This window comes from Anguilla rostrata, chromosome 16, assembly GCF_018555375.3.
Source record: "Anguilla rostrata isolate EN2019 chromosome 16, ASM1855537v3, whole genome shotgun sequence".
NCBI lineage: Eukaryota > Metazoa > Chordata > Actinopteri > Anguilliformes > Anguillidae > Anguilla > Anguilla rostrata.
In genome coordinates, this window is record NC_057948.1 from 3,686,836 (window position 1) to 3,709,209 (window position 22,374).

Genomic DNA, 22,374 nt, shown 5'->3' on the forward strand with positions numbered 1-22,374 from the left:
TCTGTGTGTTGCAAATTTGCAGCTATGGTTAATTTACAGATTTACTGAATAAAATTTCACTACATCCAGTTACAATTAGTAAATACATATGTAGTTCACTGACTGTTTTGTTTGACCACAAAACAATTTTGTGATTTGCAATATTTATTCATTATTTTGGATATAAGAGGCTGAAGTATTGTTCTAAATGACACAGAACACATTTTGATAAACCCATAATCCCTCTTTCCCCATGTTGCTAATTCCTCCCAAGACTCAGCTGGCATCAGAGATAATAAAATATTCACAAGATGTCAACTCAATGGGAGAAGGTTGTACGCTATAATGGAGAATGTGTGCAAAATGAGAAAATGATGATAAACGCGATCAAGATGGCAAAATGATGCTAGGCATTTTTTAACCTTTATTTAACCAGGTAAAAGAGATTGAGAACAAATTGGGATGGCAGGTATGCCATCCCGCCAAGTTACGCCTTGGCGGGGGCATGCCCCATACCTATACAGCACCGAGAGTTTGGCACTTTTCAGGGTTCCCCACAGAAATAACCACAACAGCCACAGACACTCAGCCCTTAAAAACATTAAATTCTGTACATTCTGACCCCATTTCAACAGACAACTTCACATGTCCACACAATAAAGCCCCAAACTAAGGGGATTTTGTGTTTTCTCCTTCTTCTTCTTCTCATTCTTATTTTTCCTGCCGCCTATCCCACTAACAACAAGTCTCCCCATTGAACATTTTACCAACACCAGCCAAATCTTCACCTACACGACCCAATCAAAAACTCGCATACATACGCAAAATACCTATGCCTTTTTATTCTGAAACATTTCCAGTATAAACAGCTAGTCTGCCTATGGCCTAGTGGGCAAGGTTACAGTCTTGGGGAAATAGGGTTCTTGGTCCAAGCCCAGCTAGGAATGCGTTTCATTAACCTGCTTTCACCCTCACTAATAATTGTCTACCACTTCTCAATTATTGCTTTTGCACCATATCTACCCGCCGTTCACCAAACGTATACACTGCATTATGACGTACCGTCTGCACGTTCAATTAACCGGCTACAATATTGCAAAGCCATATGGATTCAACGGGAGCTCATCTGTGCTTACTGGCCTGTGTTCTTCTTTAAAACCACGGACAGGTTTGCTAATGATATTTCACGCATTGCATAGCTATGTCATGGTGCTGCACTAACAAAGTCACAGTCTGGTAAACCTTCGGTTGACGGACCGAATCCCGCCTCGCCCTCAGGCAGATTATTTCCTCTTTTACACTAACATTTTCTTACGCTTTTATATTTCTGTACCAAAACTCACTCACGGCCACCCATATGCATTTCATGATGGCAAATGTATTCCTTTTATTAAAAAGTTACACCAGTTCACCGCTGTGCCATTTCTACTAACTATATTTCTTCACTTGGCTACCGTACAAAACCTTCTTATCAGCAAACGCCATGTTTCTACATTCATGTTACCTCGCCCTGTTCTCTATCTAGCCACATACAAACAATTACTACGTATGTATGTTCTGCAACTCCCCATTAAAACATTACATTTAAAATCATGACTCACTCATAAGTATAACTACTAGTACTGAACATGAGAAAAGCACATCAGTGCAATAGATTTCACACGTTACGTAACCCTCCACTTTAATGGTTGATGCTTTACACCAACTGTTATATATACCGTTCGATAAGAAAACTAAGCTAGCTCATGGTCACTCCATTTACTTTGCACTATAGTCTGTGATCATGTCAACCTTCACCTACATGCCCATTCTGCTAAAAACATATTGTTTCAACTATGCAATTTCATAATTTCATCCTAATTTCTCTCACACTGTTGTTATTTTATCATATGCAAAGCCTGCTGGGACATATGCTCCTATCCTCCACTATTGGGATGGCAGGTATGCCATCCCGCCAAGTTATGCCTTGGCGGGGGCATGCCCCATACCTATACAGCACCGAGAGTTTGGCACTTTTCAGGGTTTCCCACAGAAATAACCAACAGCCACAGACACTCAGCCCATAAAAACATTAAATTCTGTACATTCTGACCCCATTTCAACAGGCAGATTTCATAAACAACTTCACATGTCCACACAATAAAGCCCCAAACTAATTGGATTTTGCGTATTCAACTTCTTCTTCTCATTCTTATTTTTCGTGCCGCCAATCCCACTAACAACATCTCTCCCTATTGAACATTTCACCGACACCAGCCAAATCTTCACCTACACGACCCAATCAAAAACGCGCATACACACGCAAAATACCCATACCTTTTTACTCTGAAACATTTCCAGTTTAAACAGCGAGTCTGCCTGTGGCTTAGTGGGCAAGGTCCCAGCCTTGGGAATGTGGGGTTCCAGGTTCAAGCCCAACTAGGAACATGTTTCTTCAACCTGCTTATACTTTTAATGGCAGGCCTGGATTTTGGCAGTCTGAATGAATGAGTTATAGAGGGTGTATGTCTTGTATGTGTGAGTAACTTGGCATTTTTGTACGTTGAAAACGTGTTTTTTATGAGATTATATATACCGTTCCATAAGGAAACTAAGCTCGCTCATGGTCACTTTATTTACTCCGCACTATAGTCTGTGATCATGTCAACCTTCACCTACATGCCCATTCTGCTAAAAACATATTGTTTCAAAATGCCTTATAAACCTTACAAACACTAAAAGTGCATCTCCACGAAATAACAGACAACGGAGCAGGACAGCGGGGTACACAAGTTGCGACCTAGGCAGCTCTAATTCTACAGGCTTGCTGATTCTTTACTCAATCAAGGCTCGTTGGATGGCCTTCAAATCCGTGAGTACGTACACTGGCCATATTTCACCTGCGTTTCTGTTGCGTTTACACTTACGCCACCGCACCCTTTGTCATAGCCACTGTTTTACATATATAGCAAACCGAAACTGCTAAACGTACACGCTCATCAGACTGTACAAATTCACACAAGGATAGCCATAATCCACAACCGTTTCTTACAGGGTCACTTCGCATTTCTCACTCTCATAATAAAACTCTTTGCAAAAAGAAATGATATCTCATAAAAAACACATTTTCAACGTACAAAAATGCCAAGTTACTCAAAAGTATTGATATCAAAATGAAGCCAAGTTACGGTACTACAAACAATATAGGCTATCTTGCCTCACCGAAATTACATAAGATGTATTTCAAAGCAATGCTACCCAATATTTCCTCAATTCTTTCAAGTCACAATGGTTATTTCTGTGGGGAACCCTGAAAAGTGCCAAACTCTCGGTGCTGTATTGGTATGGGGCATGCCCCCACCAAGGCGTAACTTGGTGGGATGGCATACCTGCCATCCCAATCTTACCATTTTACAATGTCATGCAAACTGTGTCAGATCAAAGAGTCAAATATTTCGAATTGCCTCATGGAACACATTGAAATTAATGTACAAAACTGCTGCTGAGTAACTACAGGAAGCATATTTCTCCAGAAAACATGTTTATATTGCTTCAAAACTGAATTTGAGTACATGTACAAGTTATTGTATATTTGCTACGTACAACTACGATAACTTATTTATCCCCATGGGGACATTTCCCTCGCAGCATGTTACATTCACATTTACGAACACACACTTATACCAAGAAACATTCACGCAACAGAAAGGCTGGGCAGCGAAATACATACATACCAATACAAATTGGACATATAGACGCCTATTCAATCAATCTTCACTGTGAGAAAGCCATCCACACATGTTTGGCCTGTCCATGTACTGCATGCTTATACACACAGGGCCAAGTGACTTGAAAGAATTGAGGAAATATTGGGTAGCATTGCTTTGAAATACATCTTATGTCATTTCGGTGAGGCAAGATAGCCTATATTGTTTGTAGTACCGTAACTTGGCGTCATTTTGATATCGATACTTTTGAGTAACTTGGCATTTTTGTACGTTGAAAACGTGTTTTTTATGAGATTCTCATTTACAACACTGACCTGGCCAAGAAGGTATGCGTCAGCGCATGCATACAGCAACAGGACAGCGACTAGGTAAAGTTTGTGGAATAATTTATCAGACTGTCTTCTCTCTTGTGGTAATGTAAAAGATTACTTATTTAGAGTGTATTTCTTTATGCTTAGTGCCTTATCGTGGTTTCCTGGCTGCTCAACATATAGTCCGGGCATGCTGCCAAATGTATAACCTCCCATGTTTAATTAGTTCCCACAGAGAAATAACGATTATTTTTCCTTCTCTCTTTGCAAGAACTGAAAGTTTATCTGTCTGTCTAGGAGGTATAAAACTTGCGGAATAAACTGTCAATTTTCAGAGAACTGCACAGAACCACAGATGGTGTATTTCTCTCGTATTAAAGTTTCTCAACCTTGACTGAAGTCTCTGCAGAACTGAATTATTCTTCGACAAAGTCACTCAAAAAATTGGATGAAAAGCCCCACAGATTGGTGTTGTGAATTCACATGGTAGCAAGCTTTCTAGCTATGCTGTCTTCAGTTGTTAGCTAGCTAATTATTAGCAACTTAGCAATTGGTTGTGGGTTCAAATCTCGGCGTGGGGTCTTTCTGTGTGGAGTTTGCATGTTCTCCCCGTGTCCGTGTGGGTTTCCTCCCACACTCCAAAGACATGCAGGTAGGCTGATTGGAGACTCCAAATTGCCCATAGGTATGAGTGTGTGAGAGAATGGTGTGTGTGCCCTGTGATAGATTGGCGGCCTGTCCAGGGTGTATTCCTGCCTCTTACCCAATGCACGCTGGGATAGGCTCCAGCACCCCCCGCGACCCTGCTCAGGATAAGCGGGTATAGAGAATGGATGGATGGATGGATTCATTTGGCAATTATTATCAAAGATATCAATTATCAATCAAATCGCTGATTCGTTCATAGGTAGAGCAAACTGTTGGATCAACCTTCATCAGAATGTGCAAATAACCACCAGATTAAATTAAGGCCCTATAATGAGAGTCTCTATGAACCGTTACTCATGAAAGCCCCTCAAAAAATATATATTTTCCATTTAAATGCTCAGAGCTATAATAAATGATTCCTGTGAGCAGAGAGAATATTCCCAGACTGGCCAGCAGCAGGAGGCAGCTGGCAGAGACAGCCTCCAATCGGCTTCTCCATCCTGCTGCTGCCACTACTGTTTCAATTTGGCGAGCATCGGGAAAGAAGACGACATGTTAAGTTTTAATTTACTTTACCAGTTTTTTGTTTCTCTTTCCCATCAATTTTTAGTTTATACTATTTAAAATGAACACAACAAATTTTAGCACTTCAACTAAGTGTCATTCATTTCAGACATGCACTTGATAAGGTGAATGAACACTCACTAGAGAAATAGCTCCACAGCCAACCAGTCCCTGCTCTCTCATGCCCTCTGTTCCTCTGTACATTCCATCGCGATCTGCATGTGCAACTCTGCATCTTTCTGTATGAAGGTCCTGTAATGTGTCCTCTGTTAAGTCAATGTCACAACCAAGGTGTATGGCTATGCAGTGTAGAACCCCCAACCCATCCAAACATCTAAAATGCATTTTTAACATTCCAAATTTTGCTCAATCATTGACCTAGCCCAAACAAACCCATGATTAAAAGCAAGCTTCCGGGGTAACACATTCCTTGTGTCTCTCATTCAAGTAGCCTACACTATTAACTCCATTGCCCAAATAGCCGGCATTGAGCTGCCTAACTGGATTCCCATGTGCGGTGCATTCAGCAGCACACCAAAATAACACAACACCCTAGTATTTTAATTGATTAGTATGTCAGGGTTGGGTTAAATACAAATGCATTGTTCCACACCAAACTCACACAGTGCTGAATGTTTTTAGGGACACAGGCCCTTTTGCATCAACAAACACATGTTGACGCAAACAGGTTTACTGCAGACCACGAAACGACTATACCTGGTGAAAGTTAAATAAATATTCAGCTTGGAAAACGTGAAACTTTCAATTCCACTAGCTCCCAGTTATTAAGACATGGGTGATATGAGTGTTTGAAAATGTTTTTCATTAAATAAATGAAATAATAATTTAAAAATAAAAATTTGTTTTGTGTTTACTCAGGTTCCCTTTGTCAAATACTACATTTTGTCAGAAGATCTGAAACTATTCAGTGAGACAAATACGCAAAATTGAGGAAATCAAGAAAGGGGGAAATTTTTCATGGCACTGTATTTGAGTTGTATGGTTTGACAAAGGCTAATGCATCAGATTACTCTGCTTAGGAACAAATTCATCATTTGTTGGACAATTGGTAATTGGCAATCTTTATTCTCACTAGAAAGATAAAGTTAAAATATGCAGTCAATTGTCTACATTATTAATGATATAATACTCACACAGCCTTCCTGCCGTTCTTGACTACAGGTAGCAGTCTCTGATGACCAGCTGATGTGTTGTAGGACTATCAAGTCAAACTCATCCAGGATCTCCTCTGACATCTGTAACACAAAGGCCAGCTCTGAACACTGGTCTGGTTCCAGCTTTTTATCAGAAAGTTTTCCTGATCTCAGGGAATTCTGGATTTCCTCCACTAGAGAGTTGTCATCCAGTTCATTCCGGCAGTGGAACATATTGATGGTCCTCTCTGCTGAAGATTCCTCTCTGATCCTCGCCTTAATGTACTGGATTGTTTTCTCAATGCTCTCTTCCTGTCTCTGTCAATATTCCTCCTAAAAGCAACTGAGTGGACTCCAGAGAGAGGCCAAGAAGGAATTGGAGGAAAAGGTCCAGGTGTCCATTCTTACTCTCTAAGGCTTGATCCACTGCACTCCTGTGTAACTCAGACAGCTGCACTCTGTCACTACAAGGTTTTGATTCTTCTGCTCTGAGTACATTTCTGTTCTCATTTACACATGAATGAAACACAAACAAGGCAGCCAAATACTCCTGAATGCTCAGATGCACAAAGCAGTAGACCTTCTCCTGATACAACCCACACTCCTCTTTGAAGACCTCTGTGCACACCCCAGAGTACACTGAAGCTTCACTGACATCAATGCCACTCTCTTTCAGGTCCTCTTCATAGAATATCAGATTGCCCTTTTCAGCTGTAGAAAAGTCTCAGTCTCAGCCCCAGTTTCAGGATGATTTCTGTATCCGATGCAGACATTTTTTGGGGGTTTGTCCAGTTGGTGCCATAATACTTCTGATTCTTCACATTAGACTGAATGAGTAGGATATGTGTGTACATTTCAGTCAGCGTTTTGGGCAGATCTCTACTTTACCCAACATTGTCTCCAGAACAGTAGCAGAAATCCAGCAGAAGACTGGTATGTGACACATGATGTAGAGACTCCTGGATGGCTTTATGTGTGAGATAATTCTGCTGGCCTGGTTCTGATCTCTGATTCTCTTCCTGAAGTACTCCTCCTTCTGTGGGTCATTGAACTCTCGTACCTCTGTCACCTGGTCAACACACTCAGGTGGGATTTGATTGGCTGCTGCTGGTCGGGTGGTGATCCAGAGGAGAGCAGAGGGAAGCAGATTCCCCTTAATGAGGTTGGTCAGCAGCACATCCACTGTTGCAGTTGCATCAGACTGAATTCTCTTTCTTTCTTCATGTTCAGATCTCGGAAAGGAAGGATTAAGATGAAATCAACATCCTGATTGGCTTTTCCTTCTGCCCAGTCCAGAATGAACTTCTGCACAGAGACGGTTTTCCCAATGCCAGCGATGCCCTTTGTAAGCACAGTTCTGATGGGTTTCTCTTTTCCAGGTAAAGGCTTAAAGATGTCATTGCAGAAGATTGCAGTCTCCTGTGTGGTTTGTCTCTTGGATGCTGTCTCAATCTGTCTCACTTTGTGTTCATTATTGACCTCCCCACTTCCCTCCTCTGTGATGTAGAGCTCTGTATAGATCTCATTCAAAAGGGTTTGATGGCCCTGCTTTGCTAAACCTTCAAATATACATTTAAACTTCTTCTTCAGATGAGTTTTCAGTGCCTGCTGGCCTATTTGTATGGATTCATCTGAAGAGAGGAAAACCAGTGTTAAATCTTTCAAGGTTGTGTTGCATCTAAGCATAGCAATAAGAAGCTAAAATGTGGGTTCAACTTGTTTCAGTTGAACCCACATGGATTATATGAATCATGGGAGAATAACCTTCACTGTGTGCTCTACAGTTGAGAGTGTTTCACATGCATTAAGGTGAGACCCGAACATGGCGTTTTGGGAGAAAATAGCACAGTACATGACGGTGGGGGGATTACATGCTTTCGACGTTTATGTGTTAACAAAGGCAAAATGTCCAAGTGCTGTATGGAGCGAGTTAGGGGAATTTAATAACTCTGCATGGGCATCTGTCCGCTTCACATCCACGCTTGAGATGGAAGAAGCAGTGGAAAAGTTCAGGAAGACCGTTTATAAAGCTCTAGGTACAGGTTCCAATCTGTATTCATTATATCTTACCCGCCAACAACGCGAAGATGAACCTTTTGATAGGTATATTGACGAGAAATACAGAAATACTCCACATATGGTAATGCAGGTGACAATCCAAGTAAAGATAACCCCGATTTCCTGATGAATGTACTCGAGGGAAGTGTAGCTTTATACCGAGACACAGCGGGTAAGGCTGGTTTTCGACCGAAGGATTGTAGCGACTTAATTTTGTGGGCTGCATGTTTAAATAAATACCATAGTGGTGTAAACAAGGGGGGCGCAAGATCAGGTCTGAGGTCACATTCTCACAATAAAGCACCCCTCCACATGGCTCCGGTACAGGAGATAGCTCCTTGCAGCAACTGTGGGAGATCAGGGCATAGCCAGGCGGACTGTCACAGAGGGAGAAGGACCCAATGTAAGATCTGTCACAAATATGGACACGTTGCCCAGGCATGCAGATCTGGGAATAACCAGTCAGAACGAGGTAGCCAGCTCCAAGACATGTCAAAAGACGAACTCGTTAGATTAATTAAATCGCTTGAAACCTCAGAATAGGATACATCGGCCCCCATTGCATCAGGTGTTGAGGTTTCGTTCTAATAGCATAAGGACGTGGACACCATAAGTCCCTAAATATTCTTAAATTATGAGCCCAAGATAAGGGAGTAACAGTAAATAAATAAATAAATAAATAAATAAAAAGGGTTATGAGCCCAAGATAAGGGAGTAACAGTAAATAAATAAATAAATAAGGTAGCACACATATGATTGACCCCTAGTGGCACATCCTAACACCATCCTTTCCACAGTTTCTCATGTAAAATACACGCTGAGCAATGTTGGCTTCAAGCTGACACTGAGGTAATGGATCGTTTTTACTTCTCAAAGTAGCATCTTGCATGAGACTTTTGTTAATACTGTGAATGTACCTGTGGGTGATCTGTGGGGTTGCAACCAAGGCCGTGTAAATACACCAGAGATGGAGGCATAAGGATTTTAAAATGGTGTGTGACTTTTGAACTTGTAGGAGACTCCTGACTAGTGCAGTAGCCCCCAATACAAAATGGGGGACTGGTACAAGAAAATAACATTGGTTAAAAAAAAAAAAAAACAACAACTAACTAATCAATTCCAACTAACTAATCATTTGTTCTCCATTTTAGGATGAGACTGGGTGACGCAGCCACCAGCCGTGCTCCTCTCCGTGAAAGCGGGACTGAGTAATTAACACTGAGTAATTAACATTTGCTTTCACCCTTTGAAATTCCTACAGGTTGACCCATGAGGACTCCTGGTGGTTAGTGTATTGGTGGGAAATTGCACGTAATGGGTGACCGTTTAGGTAAATATTGCAGGCTTTTGTCCTAAGTGTGTTTCACAGGATCACAGAACTGGACTTGACCCGGCTGAGGACAAAGAAATGCCTGGTTGAACCTGGAGACAAGGTCCTGGTGAAAAACATAATCGGCAAAATTTGGTCTGGACCACACAGGCTCACGATTCCATCAGCTGTTTCCAGTGACTGGAACTCCGGTGTGGTTCCACTACATTACATTACATTACAGGCATTTCCGCATTCAATAGTTAAGGAAATACAAGGGTGAGACCCAACATGGGGCACAATAATCCCCGTCTACCCTTATAGCCCCTGGGGGCTATCTCTCTTTCCGTGTCTCCAATCAGACACGTTTCCAGGACAAGAATGTGCACCAACCTTGCAAGCTGCAGTTGGATTTGGGATGACTTCACAGCGACATCTTCATCATTATGTTGTCATGTTGGATATTTTTGTCATTATATTGTAATGTTGTATATAGTCTGAGAGTGTGGGTTGATACAGGAATAGGTTGGGAGGAGGCAATTAAAATATTGGAAAAGTTTTATATTAATTAGGATAAAAAGGTTGCAGAACTGGAGGAAGATGGTTGTCCCACTCGGAAGGCCATGTACGGATATTCCCTTCAGCTAAGAGGTGAGGTACATGCAGCCCTCCAGAGAAGCCTGGCACATGCCCTAAATTGTATAAAGCCTGGCACATGCCCTAAAATGTATAGTGGACCTAAATTTTGAATTCCTCTGAAAGAGAGCCTCTGCCTGCCCGAGTGGCTGTATTAATCAGACACTCTCACATAATCATTCATCACTGGTGTAAAATGCTTCAGGTTAGGTTAGGTTTTCTGTGTAACAAAATTATATATATTAGATATAATTAGGAAACATAAGGATATCGCATGATGGGAGGGAGCCACTGGGTCCACAGCAAATGCCATTTTTTGGTTATAAAATAAATGTTAATAATTGGGATTGGGCTAATACCTGTTAGCAACAGGCACAATATTGGTGACAAAAGGAGGACTACTTTCTAACCAAACTACTGCCTAACACTTCCAACTGCACTAATCCAACTGACACTCCTACCACTATCAGCTCTATTCTGGTCACTCCTGATGTCACCACTAACATCTCTGTCCCAGCAATTGATAGCTGGGTGTAGAACCCTAACACCACAATGCAGATAAAAGGTAACAACTGTGACCCAATGGCTTAAAAATAGTAATTACTGTCCCTTGGGGTGGGGTTGTTTGTATGTATTGTATGGGTCATTTTTTCCAATGTGTGTGGGTATTCAACATTTTTACCCTTTTCCTGGTAATTGCCATGTATCGTAAATTAAAGACAGTTCTACAGAATGTATGGCATGCAGACATGTTAGAGAACATGAATTATTCTGTAATTGTGAGAAATTGATTTTCTCACCAGAACTGTACACAGGCCAACCCGAGGAGGATGGGTTCCCCCCTGCTGAGCCTTGGTTCCTCCCAAGGTTTCTCCCCTTTACTCTAGGGGAGTTTTTCCTTGCCACTGTTGCCATGTGCTTGCTCACTGGGGGTAAAGGCCTGAATAGGTTATGGGGAATATGGCATTTAGCACCATATTCCCAAATACAAAATGGGGGACTGATAGGTTCCCTGTTTTAGGTACATGTATTACTATATATATATTAGACTGTATGTAGTGTATTGTGTTTCCCTCTCTGCCATCACTGTGTCTGTAGTTTGTATGCCTGTATGTCTAGCACCTCTGTAGTGTGTCTCCGTATAACACCTCTAGTGTCTGCGGCAAGGAGGTCACATTCCTATGCTAAATGGCTGCGAGGGTCCACAGGAAGGGACAAGACCATTTGTCTCCGGTCCGCCACTTAACTCAACCTTTTGATGTGTATGAAGGAAAACTATATCTAGACACCACACAGTGTGATGGGCAGAGATTCTCTCAGCGCAGCGCCCGAGTGTGCTGGGTCTGTCTCTCCCTTGCGCATTGAATTAAACCACAAATCCTCTGAGGAAACTTTGTCAGCGTGTTCTTCATCGTCCTGCATTTGACTCCACGAATAAGGGCAAAATATCCTAACAAAGGCCAACCAATCAAAATTCAGCTCTTTTATTTCAATTTGTGTATGCTAAGTACAGGTGTGCTAGGATAGTAAATATGGACATATGCAATGTTGCACATGATGATGCTGATGCATTTATCCCCAGAAAATGCTTCATAAATATAGCCCTTGTCACGCTCCATTTATTACTTTTTTTGTAAACGTCTTCTATTATTATATCTAGGCTGCAACTAACAATAATATTTATCATTGATTAATCTGGTGATTATTTTTTTGATTATTCGATTAGTTGGATTGCGGAATGTTTACTTTTGTTTCTGGGACTATTCAAAAAAAGTATTGTTTGTTGTCGTGAACAATGCCTTCTTTCAAACAACTAAAGAGATGAAAGTTATGAGACAAAAACATGCAAATGTGTGCTATAAAGCATCTGTGCACAATAATGAAGGTTTTTATGAAGTGCATATAGCAGCATGTCTGTAACATTGTTATAATGTTCAAAGACAAAACGTTATTTAAAATCTGTAGTTTAAACGGAGCTAATTTGTTAAAATGAATAATGAAGATAAAAACATCCATCCATTATCTATACCCGCTTATCATGGACGGGGTTGCGCTGGAAACCCATGCGGACACAGGGAGAACATGCAAACTCCATACAGAAAGGCCCAGACTAGATTTGGACCCAGAACCTTCTTGCTGTGAGGTGACAGTGCTACCCACTGCACCACCATGCCACCCAAGACAAGAATATAGAAGACAAAATGTTAATAGGCTTTGCCACATCCAATGGCTTCAACACATATAATGGTTTCAACAAGAGCCCAATGCTGCACTATTAACGTAGAATGGTTCCACAGCATTGCAGTGCAGAAATGTCAGCATGTCCACATGCTCTGAGCTAAGGCTGGCTCTCTGTTTTTCCTTAAACTTATTAATACATTGGAGTTGGTTTGGCTTGTTATCATTTGCTTTGTCTTTATAATTCTTCATTATCTATAAATAGTTAGTTTTAGTGGCCATGTGTCCACACTTTCACAATTAGGAGCCTATTGAATCAAACTCTGTCTCTAATTCGATCCGTTAAAAACATTTTTACTTCTATAATGTAAATTGTTTGCAATATACTACAACATGGATATGGTACTTTTATTCTTGACGGCATGCATAGCTATTTCTGACATAATGTGGCTTAAGAGAGCAAATAATCCCTCTAAACATGAAGTAAGAATAGTAAGTACAAAAAATTAACAACTTGTTAAAATTCTGTTACTCCAATTGTAGTTGGAACGAAAACCTGTTGTAATTACATGAAACACCCATGTGATGGAGCCAGAACCATGACTTGACCTTATATTTAATTTTGATGCTTTGCTTTAAAAAAAAAAAAAAAAAAAAGTCACACCTTTGGTGTAATAGCAAGCCTACACATTAATGGATTATTTTACTCTATTTTACACTTGGATGAGAGAAACATTTACCACATTTCAGCTTGTGCGCATATATATTTTGTAATGGAATAGAACAGAAAAGCAGTTTTTCACGCTGGAGGAAGACCTTTCATAAGAGGCTCTGACATGCAGTTATACGAGCGCCCAAGGGGGGTCGCTAGAGAGCAATGAAACACAGATCCCTGTCTGACTGAACCCTCCCGTATCCTGGGCAACACAGGCACCAATCGTGCGTCGGCCTGTGGAGCTACCGGCCACAGTCAGCACTGGCACCTCAGCGTGGTGCCTTAACCAAATGAGCCATCTAGCAGCCCCAAGCTAATTTCAATAAAATTACAACTTATCAGCATCCATAAGAAATGCAGACTACCATACAGAATGCCAAATAATCACTGCATTGATAGGAACCACTCAAAGCACGTACATGAGGTATACAGGAAATCATCCGGCCAGACGTCATTTTCCCACTGTAACAGACTTTAGTACAATATGCACCAGGGAAATACCCACTACACAGCATGCAGAGGCATTCTCCAAAGACTCGCTAAGTTGTCTCAGTCTTGATAGTCGTTTCTAAGCATCACACCACATAAAGTCACATCTCACAAGCATGGAGGCTCTGTCTGTGGTCACACATGTTTGTTACCTCAGTAATTAGGCCTCACAGCACAACAGCACAGTATAGCACCTGGGACGGGGGTGGTATATCCCCATTGTGGGTGCCAGAGCTTTTCGGGTCCACTCAGGAGTGCACTCGGGAAGGCCCTGAGCTGTATTCCATCCTCCCCGTAGCTCTCCATCGCTCCTCTCCCTCATCACCACGGTAACTGGGAATGTGGAGACCGGGACAAGGCCACAGGCCTAAGCAGAATTGGCCAAGAGTGCATACAGAAATACAGAAACATACACTTCCCTTCACTACCTTAAGCCTCCAAGCAGCTGTACACTGCAGAACACAACGACATAGCTCAGGAGGTAAGAGCAGTTGTCTGGCAGTCGGAGGGTTGCCAGTTCAATCCCTGCCCTGGGTGTGTGGAAGTGTCCCTGAGCAAGACACCTAACCCCTAACTGCTCTGGTGAATGAGAGGCAACAATTGTAAAGCGCTATATAAATGCAGTCCATCTACCATTTAGAACACAGTCTGAAGTGCATTAATCACCCATTATGGGGCGACATAGCTCAGGAGGTAAGACCGATTGTCTGGCAGTCGGAGGGTTGCCAGTTCAAACCCCGCCCTGGGCATGTCGAAGTGTCCTTGAGCAAGACACCTAACCCCTAACTGCTCTGGCGAATGAGAGGCATCAATTGTAAAGCGCTTTGGATAAAAGCGCTATATAAATGCAGTCCATTTACCATAATCACTACAGGTTTCCCACTGAATCTACAGGAACTGAGGTGGAGCAATGAAAGAATAGGCAGTGATTCACAATGTGTGCTCATATAGACATGAAAACTGTTCTTTTGATCAATCAAACATTTAATTATTTGCAAAACATTTTAGTTTACAGTCACATCTACTGCAATTAAGACATTAGAACACCCTGTGGAGGAATAATATTGTAGTTTCTCTCAACAGCCACTAGATGGTAGTAGAAGTTTAGTTTCACACTAAACTGTTGTCTCGTGGGCTCTTCATGGTTCGAACCGCAATCTCATGTTTGGGCTGTGGCAAACATAATAGAATCTGCATAACAAGTAAGCAATAATCATTTTGCAGAGTTCTGAGAGCTAGCCTAATAGCTTGTCACTAGACGGATTACAGGAGCTTTCTCTGGTCAGAGTGTCACAGGCATCGGTATGAAGTTTGGCTTTTTTGAGCCTTACTGCTGCACCAAGAGTTTAATCAAATTGTCATTATTGCAGACATCATAAATGGTTGCATGTTTTCACTTGTGAGCAAGAACATGGACACTGATGTTTCTTATTCTGAAGGGATAACCATTTGGGGTTTGACCCTTTATGCGGTCTTCAATTATAGATTCAGTGTTGGCTTTTTAACGTCTGCTGACAGAATTATGTAATTCTTTCTTTATTAGGAGTATATGGTCACAATGACTACAATATACATTATTGAAATCAGGTATCTGTGATCAGATTCAGATACAAGAAATCTTAGACAAATAAAATGGTCTATAAATACACCCCCCTCCCTTGTCACAAAGATTTAAGGGCCACTGAATCATAAATGGCTTCTCCTTGTATTCTTTCTCATTGAATCTGATCATAATATCTGATTTCACACGTGTAACTCTGTCCACTGTAACATCATAGCCACAGATACACTATGCACAATCATGCAGTCACAGGCCAAATACAAATTCTTTTGGTTACAACTCACTGATACCATGTCAGCTGTTGAGATTTTGTGCTTGGTCATTATATTTCATTATAACTGGCCATATTTTAAAGGCCTTTTTGACAAATCATTGTTAATAATTATGTTGATGTATTCATCAAGTTGGAAACTCAGTTGATTATCCATTGAGTAAACATGTTATTACAAATAAACTGCAGCTGTTTGCACTGAATTAAAAATTTCGTCTTTTAATTCTGGCAATGACCCGTCATTTAAAACTTCTATACACAACTCAGAAAGGTCTATAAAATCTGCCAGGCATCAATACAAGGACATGTTAGTGACTCAAAAAAGAAAGAATAATTAATCCTCTGCATTTGACTCATTCTAACTACTTTTAGTGGGCAGCCACAGTGCAGTGGCCTTGGCCAGTGGCAATGGCAGGAGTTTATTGAACCTGACATACATGTCTTTGGTGTGGGAGGAAACCAGAGTACCCAGAGGAAACCAGCACGGATATGGGAACATGCTAGCTCCATGCAGAGAGGACATGACCCCCCCCCCCCCCTTTTTGAATGTGGAAAGTGCAAGCTCCATGGAAAATCAGCTCCTGTTTTTATCCTATTTTTTAATGACAGACACAGATATGATGAAAAACATACAAACAACAAATGACAAGTAACCTTACAAATTGACTTAAAAAGAAAACTAACAGTCAACAATTGGAGATGCACATATCAAAACGTACATAATAACAAACCGTACACCTAAATTTACAAACAAAAATAGACTGTTAAGAATGGAGATAATAAATAGCCTCGTGATAACAGAAACTACTCGCCAAAAACATTGTGTGATTGTGTCAGGGACACTGAGGGAGACAGATGGTTTATTTGTATTATTTTTTATTTTCTGTCCATCGTCATATTGTGCATCTTGAAAAAAGAACATTTCTTACTGTGACGCGGATGTTCGCTACACTCGAAAAGGGTCAAAAGAGAAAGTGAAATTGTTTCAAACTCAAACGTCATTTTGAAGACTGAGGAAAAAGAGGATGCAGTAAAAACGAAATGAAACTGCATAAAAGAACGGAGTAAGTAGTCTGTTTTGGAGTGGGATGGGGGAGAATAGAAGATAGATGAGAAGGGGTGTTTTGAGGAATAGGAATCTGCAACTATGATCGCAATAACGCTTAATTTAGTGAAATAAAACGGGTAATAAAATGGCGCCCGAGGAGTAGACGAGGAGTAATATGTTTTTTCAAATTCCCCATTTGGGACCAAACACAAAAAATACCCTTTCAAATGACTTTTAAAAAGTTTAACGTTTATTTTTAGCATTTATTTGGTATTTCATGATAATTTTACCTATTTGGATATGACGGAAGTCACTGGCCTGTCGTCGGCTACATTATGACATCTGCTACTGTAACAAAAACAGACCGAACATTTTAACTGCGCGGATTGTGAAGTCAAAATGTTATTTTTGCTCTGTATTCACAGTTTGGATTAAGACACATTAACGTGATGTCTGCCATGTTAAAGTCGGTGGTCGGTAGTTAATTCACGTAGCCTATGGAGCTTTCATAGCTGGTCTTCTATTATTTGAAACGAGACATTAGCTTCCGTACACAGGAACATGCTAAAATATGCTTAAAGGATATTCGTTTACATATTTGCTACCCAACTCTGACAAGTTTTAATTCACAAAGACCTAGTGGCCATGTCCTTACCAATTAATTCTGTTCTATTGAATTCGTACAAGTTTCAAAGATAATAAATTCAACTACTTTAATAATAGCAAGAACTGATAAGAACTGCGGTTATAGTTGCATTAAGACGCCGTTTCTTGTATGAACCACAAGGAGGCAGCATGTAGCTGTGCATGTAGGTTTACTTAAAAGCAAGAAAGCGTCACGTCACACCGAATTTACGGTTTGCCTGAGTTGGATTGGAAATTGAAATTAAAATACAACATAAATTGTACTGCAGCGATTTCTAACCGAATTCCAACTACTTAGAAACGGAAAACACATGATACAATTACTTTTTTGAGATAAAATTGGGCTTCTTAAGAAAAAATAATGATCTACTTTCATGAATTATTGATTTGGGTCGTTTTTGGATGCTTTCCAAGATTTCTCACGAGCATGTTCGTGTATGTTAGGGGGGTTGTTTATGGGTAAATGTGCAGTCGAAACACTGACTGTTAGCACGGGTAGTTAACGTTGCCAAATGTTTTAAAATTTTACATGAAACGCAATAACAGGGATATCAGTCGGCTATAAATTGTCACAAGCATATCGTATACGCCTACTAGCAAAATACATGGATCTCAGATACTGACTTTGTAGGGGTCACAATTATTGGCACTCTTAAAGATTGTTAAAAAATAAAATCTAACAGAGTGAAGTTTACACCAGCATGTATATAAGACATTAAGCTGATCTCAGGCCTAAGGAACTGTGTTGTCCTCTACCATGGCTTGCTGCTTCACTGGAGTATAAAACTGAGGCAACACGCTTACAAAATCAATTTTTCTTATAAAGCAACAAACTCACAAATGAAAAAAAACAATGGTTGTTGATCTTCAAAAATAAGGAAATGGGTCAAAAACTAAACAAAGAAATGCGACTTAGTATTGTGAGACAAAATATGAATAATTTCAAAACCCTTGGAGTAGTGTTAAACCTGCCCGGTAGATGGCGATAGTGATCTTAGCCAATGCACAGAGAGGTAGATGGTTCAGGGAGCAAAGAAATATCCAGTGGCCACAGTTGGAGAATTACAGAACTTGGTTGCATCGGGGGTCACCAAGTTTCTATTAACTGCTACATTAGATGCTCCAAAATTAGATGCTACCTCCATGCCAAAAGGCTATGTGGAATGGCTTCAGGAAAATGGTTTTACTGGGAGTAATTGAGTTTCAAGAATCTAAATAGTCTCCTTTGTCTCATCTACTGTGGTCCTGAGAGATGACATTAGAGCTCTTTGGCCAAGCATAGCTGTTATTTCATTTGTGGCCTTTCTGTTAGCTTGACCTAGTCTGTCCATTCTCCTCTGAGCTCTCATTAACAAGGTGTTTTTTGTTTATCACACCATTCTCTGTAAACTCTAGAGACTGTACTGCATGAAAATCCCAGGAGGGCAGCTGTTTCTGGGATGCTGGAACCACCACATCTGGCACCATCCATCTGGCACAGTCAAAGTCGCTTAGATCACACGTCTTGCCCATTCTAATAGGTAAGGAGCTGGCCTTGTAACCTTAGGTCACAGGTTCGAGTCCCAGGTAGGACACTGCCGCAGTACCCTTGAGCAAGGTACCTAACCTGCATTACTTCAGTATATATCCAGCTGTATGGATGTAATTTAAAAAAATATGTGACAAAAAAGAAGTTGTGTACGTCGCTCTGGATAGGAGAGTTTGCTAAATGCCTGTAATGTAATGTAATGTCTATATTGAGTTACAGCCACATAATGTGCGGTTAGGAGTAGCCTATTTGCATTAATGAGGGGGTATTCCGAATAAATGTGCCGGTATATAACACAAAGGATATAGGTTTGGTGTTAGAGTCTTTATTGTCCCCATGGGGCAATTTGTACTGCAGCATAGTATATAATAAATAGGAATAACTATATTTATGACAACAGATAAACATTAAAATCATTGCAAAACATATCACTATAACTTATTAAGAAAGCCAGTGACACTTGGGATAAAAGAGTGTTTAATCCTGTTTGTTTTTAACATAGGGATCCTATTTTAAAATAGGGAGCCTACACTGATCAGCCACAACATTAAACCACCTGCCTAATATTGTGTAGGTCCCCCTCGTGCCGCCAAAACCGCTCTGACCCGTCGAGAGTTTTTAAAATCATGTGGAAATAATTCACCCTCTAACAATATCTTGGCTTTTTATAGCCCTGTAGCAACTAATAATGTAATAAACTACCAATAGTGTAATAACTCCCAATAATGTAATCCATTTCAATTTTTTTATGTAATAAAAACCAGTAATGTAATAAGTAGTAGTAGTAGTAGTGTACTTTATTGATCCCCGGGGGGAATTTGCACTGTTGCAGCATAAAAGACAATAAACACAATCAGATTGGGATGGCAGGTATGCCATCCCGCCAAGTTACGCCTTGGCGGGGGCATGCCCCATACCTATACAGCACCGAGAGTTTGGCACTTTTCAGGGTTCCCCACAGAAATAACCACAACAGCCACAGACACTCAGCCCTTAAAAACATTAAATTCTGTACATTCTGACCCCATTTCAACAGAACAGAATTCATAAACAACTTCACATGTCCACACAATAAAGCTCCAAACTAAGGGGATTTTGCGTTTTCTCCTTCTTCTTCTTCTTCTTCTCATTCTTATTTTTCCTGCCGCCTATCCCACTAACAACATGTCTCCCCATTGGACATTTCACTGACACCAGCCAAATCTTCACCTACACGACCCAAACAAAAACGCGCATACACACGCAAAATACCCATACCTTTTTACTCTGAAACATTTCCAGTTTAAACAGTTAGTCTGCCTGTGGCCTAGTGGGCAAGGTTACAGTCTTGAGAACACGGAGTCATAGGTTCAAGCCCAGCTAGGAACGTGTTTCTTTAACCTGCTTCGACCCTCACTAATTATTGTCTACTACTTATCAATTATTGCTTTTGCTCCATATCTACCCGCCGTTCACCGTTCAGCTATTAACCGGCAACAATATTGCTAAACCATATGCATTATGACTTACCGTCTGTACGTTCAGTTATTAACCGGCTACAATATTGGTAATCCATATGGATTCAACGGGAGCTCTTCTGTGCTTACTGGCCTGTGTTCTTCTTTAAAACCACCGGCAGGTTTGCTAATGATATTTCACGCATTGCATAGCTATGACATGGTGCTGCACTAACAAAGTCACAGACTGGTAAACCTCTGGTTTAAGGCTTGAATCCCGACTCGCCCTCAGGCAGATCATTTCCTCTTTTACACTAACATTTTCTTACTCTTATATTTTCTTTACCAAAACTCACTCACGGCCACCCATATGCATTTCATGACGCAAATGTATTCCTTTTATTAAAAAGTTACACCAGTTCACCGCTGTGCCATTTCTACTAACTATATTTCTTCACTTGGCTACCGTACAAATCCTTCATATCAACAAACGCCACGTTTCTACATTCATGTTACCTCGCCCTGTTCTCTATCTAGCCACATAGGCTACAAACAATTACTACGTATGTACGTTCTGCAACTCCGCTTTAAAACATTACATTTAAAATCATGATTCACTCATAAGTATAACTACTAGCACTGAACATGAGAAAAACACATTCGTGCAATAGATTGCACATGTTACTTAACCCTCCACTTAAACAAGTAATGTTAAATACAGACTGTTATATACCGTTTGATAAGGAAACTAAGCTCGCTCATGGTCACTTCATTTACTTCGCACTATAGTCTGTGATCATGTCAACCTTCACCTACATGCCCATTCTGCTAAAAAACATATTGTTTCAACTACGCAATTTCATCATTTCGCCTAATTTATCTCACACTTGTTATTTTGAACTTGCTTCTGAACTGAGTTTGACTAAATGTACAAGTGATTGTATATTTGCAACGTACAATAAATACATGTAAAATACATATTGTACATATATACATAGAGAACTTATTTATCCCCATGGGGACATTTGCCTCGCAGCATGTTACATTCACATTTACGAACAGACATTTATACCAATAAACATACAATCATTCACGCAACAGAAAGGCTGACCACCAAAATACATACATACCAATACAAATTGGACATATAGATGCCTATTCAATCAATCATGACTGTGAGAAAGCCATCCACACATATGTTTGGCCTGTCCATGTACTGCACGCTTATATACACACAGGGCCAAGTGACTTGAAAGAATTGAGGAAATATTGGGTAGCATTGCTTTGGAATACATGTTATTAAATTTCGGTGAGGCAAGATAGCCTATATTGTTTGTAGTACCGTAACTTGGCGTCATTTTGATATCAATACTTTTGAGTAACTTGGCATTTTTGTACGTTGAAAACGTGTTTTTTTATGAGATACAAATTTACAGTAGATACAAATATATACAGAAATACAAATATAACAGAGGACACCTTTAGAGGTGGAGACGGGTCAGAGATGTTTTGGCGGCACGAGGGGGACCTACACAATATTAGGTAGGTGGTTTTAATGTTGTGGCTGATCGGTGTATATCTGCGCTCTGAGGGAAGTAATACAAACTGATTGAACAGGGGATGCTGGGAATCCCTCAGAATGGACTGGGCCTTCCTTATAGATCCTATCTGATACAGCTGGGAGGGGTCAGCTGTATCAGATGATCCTGCCAGCTAATTTTACAATGTTGGCCAGTCTTGCACTTAAGATTTAGGATACCAAACCAGCAGATCATATTAAAGGTTAAAAGAGATTCAATAAAAGACTTATAAAAGATAGTCATCAGCATCGTGTCCACCTTGAAACTTCGGAGTAATAACTATTAAATGGGGAGAGGAGGTGCTTATGCAACATTGAACAGGTCATTGAAATAAAGGGTTATTGTTGTATGTATTCATATAATATTTTTCTCTCATCCTTCTGGGACGAAGACATTCATGTTTGTCCTCTGTGGAGGATGTAACATTTCTAGTTATATCTTCAAGCCTTCATGATAGCTTAATTGTCTCTGTGTCTATAATACATTATGGTCTTTAAATGTCATAAATTTGGATGTGAGATTACATGTTCTTGGACCTGGTGGTCGTTTTGGAGTAA

General features: G+C 40.4%; 2 protein-coding genes and 1 long non-coding RNA gene across 6 annotated transcripts in view; 2 read left to right on the plus strand and 1 right to left on the minus strand.

Annotated features, from left to right (window-relative positions):
- LOC135242400 (protein NLRC3-like) overlaps positions 1 to 22,374 on the plus strand; it is a 1,894,071-nt gene that overhangs the window by 1,693,102 nt on the left and 178,595 nt on the right. The window lies entirely within an intron of this gene.
- The window catches only part of LOC135242408 (NACHT, LRR and PYD domains-containing protein 3-like), a 421,399-nt gene that overhangs the window by 250,820 nt on the left and 148,205 nt on the right, over positions 1 to 22,374 (minus strand). The gene's annotated exons all lie outside the window — the stretch shown is intronic.
- On the plus strand, positions 8,183 to 9,526 carry LOC135242450 (uncharacterized). Its single transcript, XR_010326336.1, has 2 exons — positions 8,183 to 9,113; positions 9,163 to 9,526. It is a non-coding gene; the product is annotated as an uncharacterized LOC135242450 (long non-coding RNA).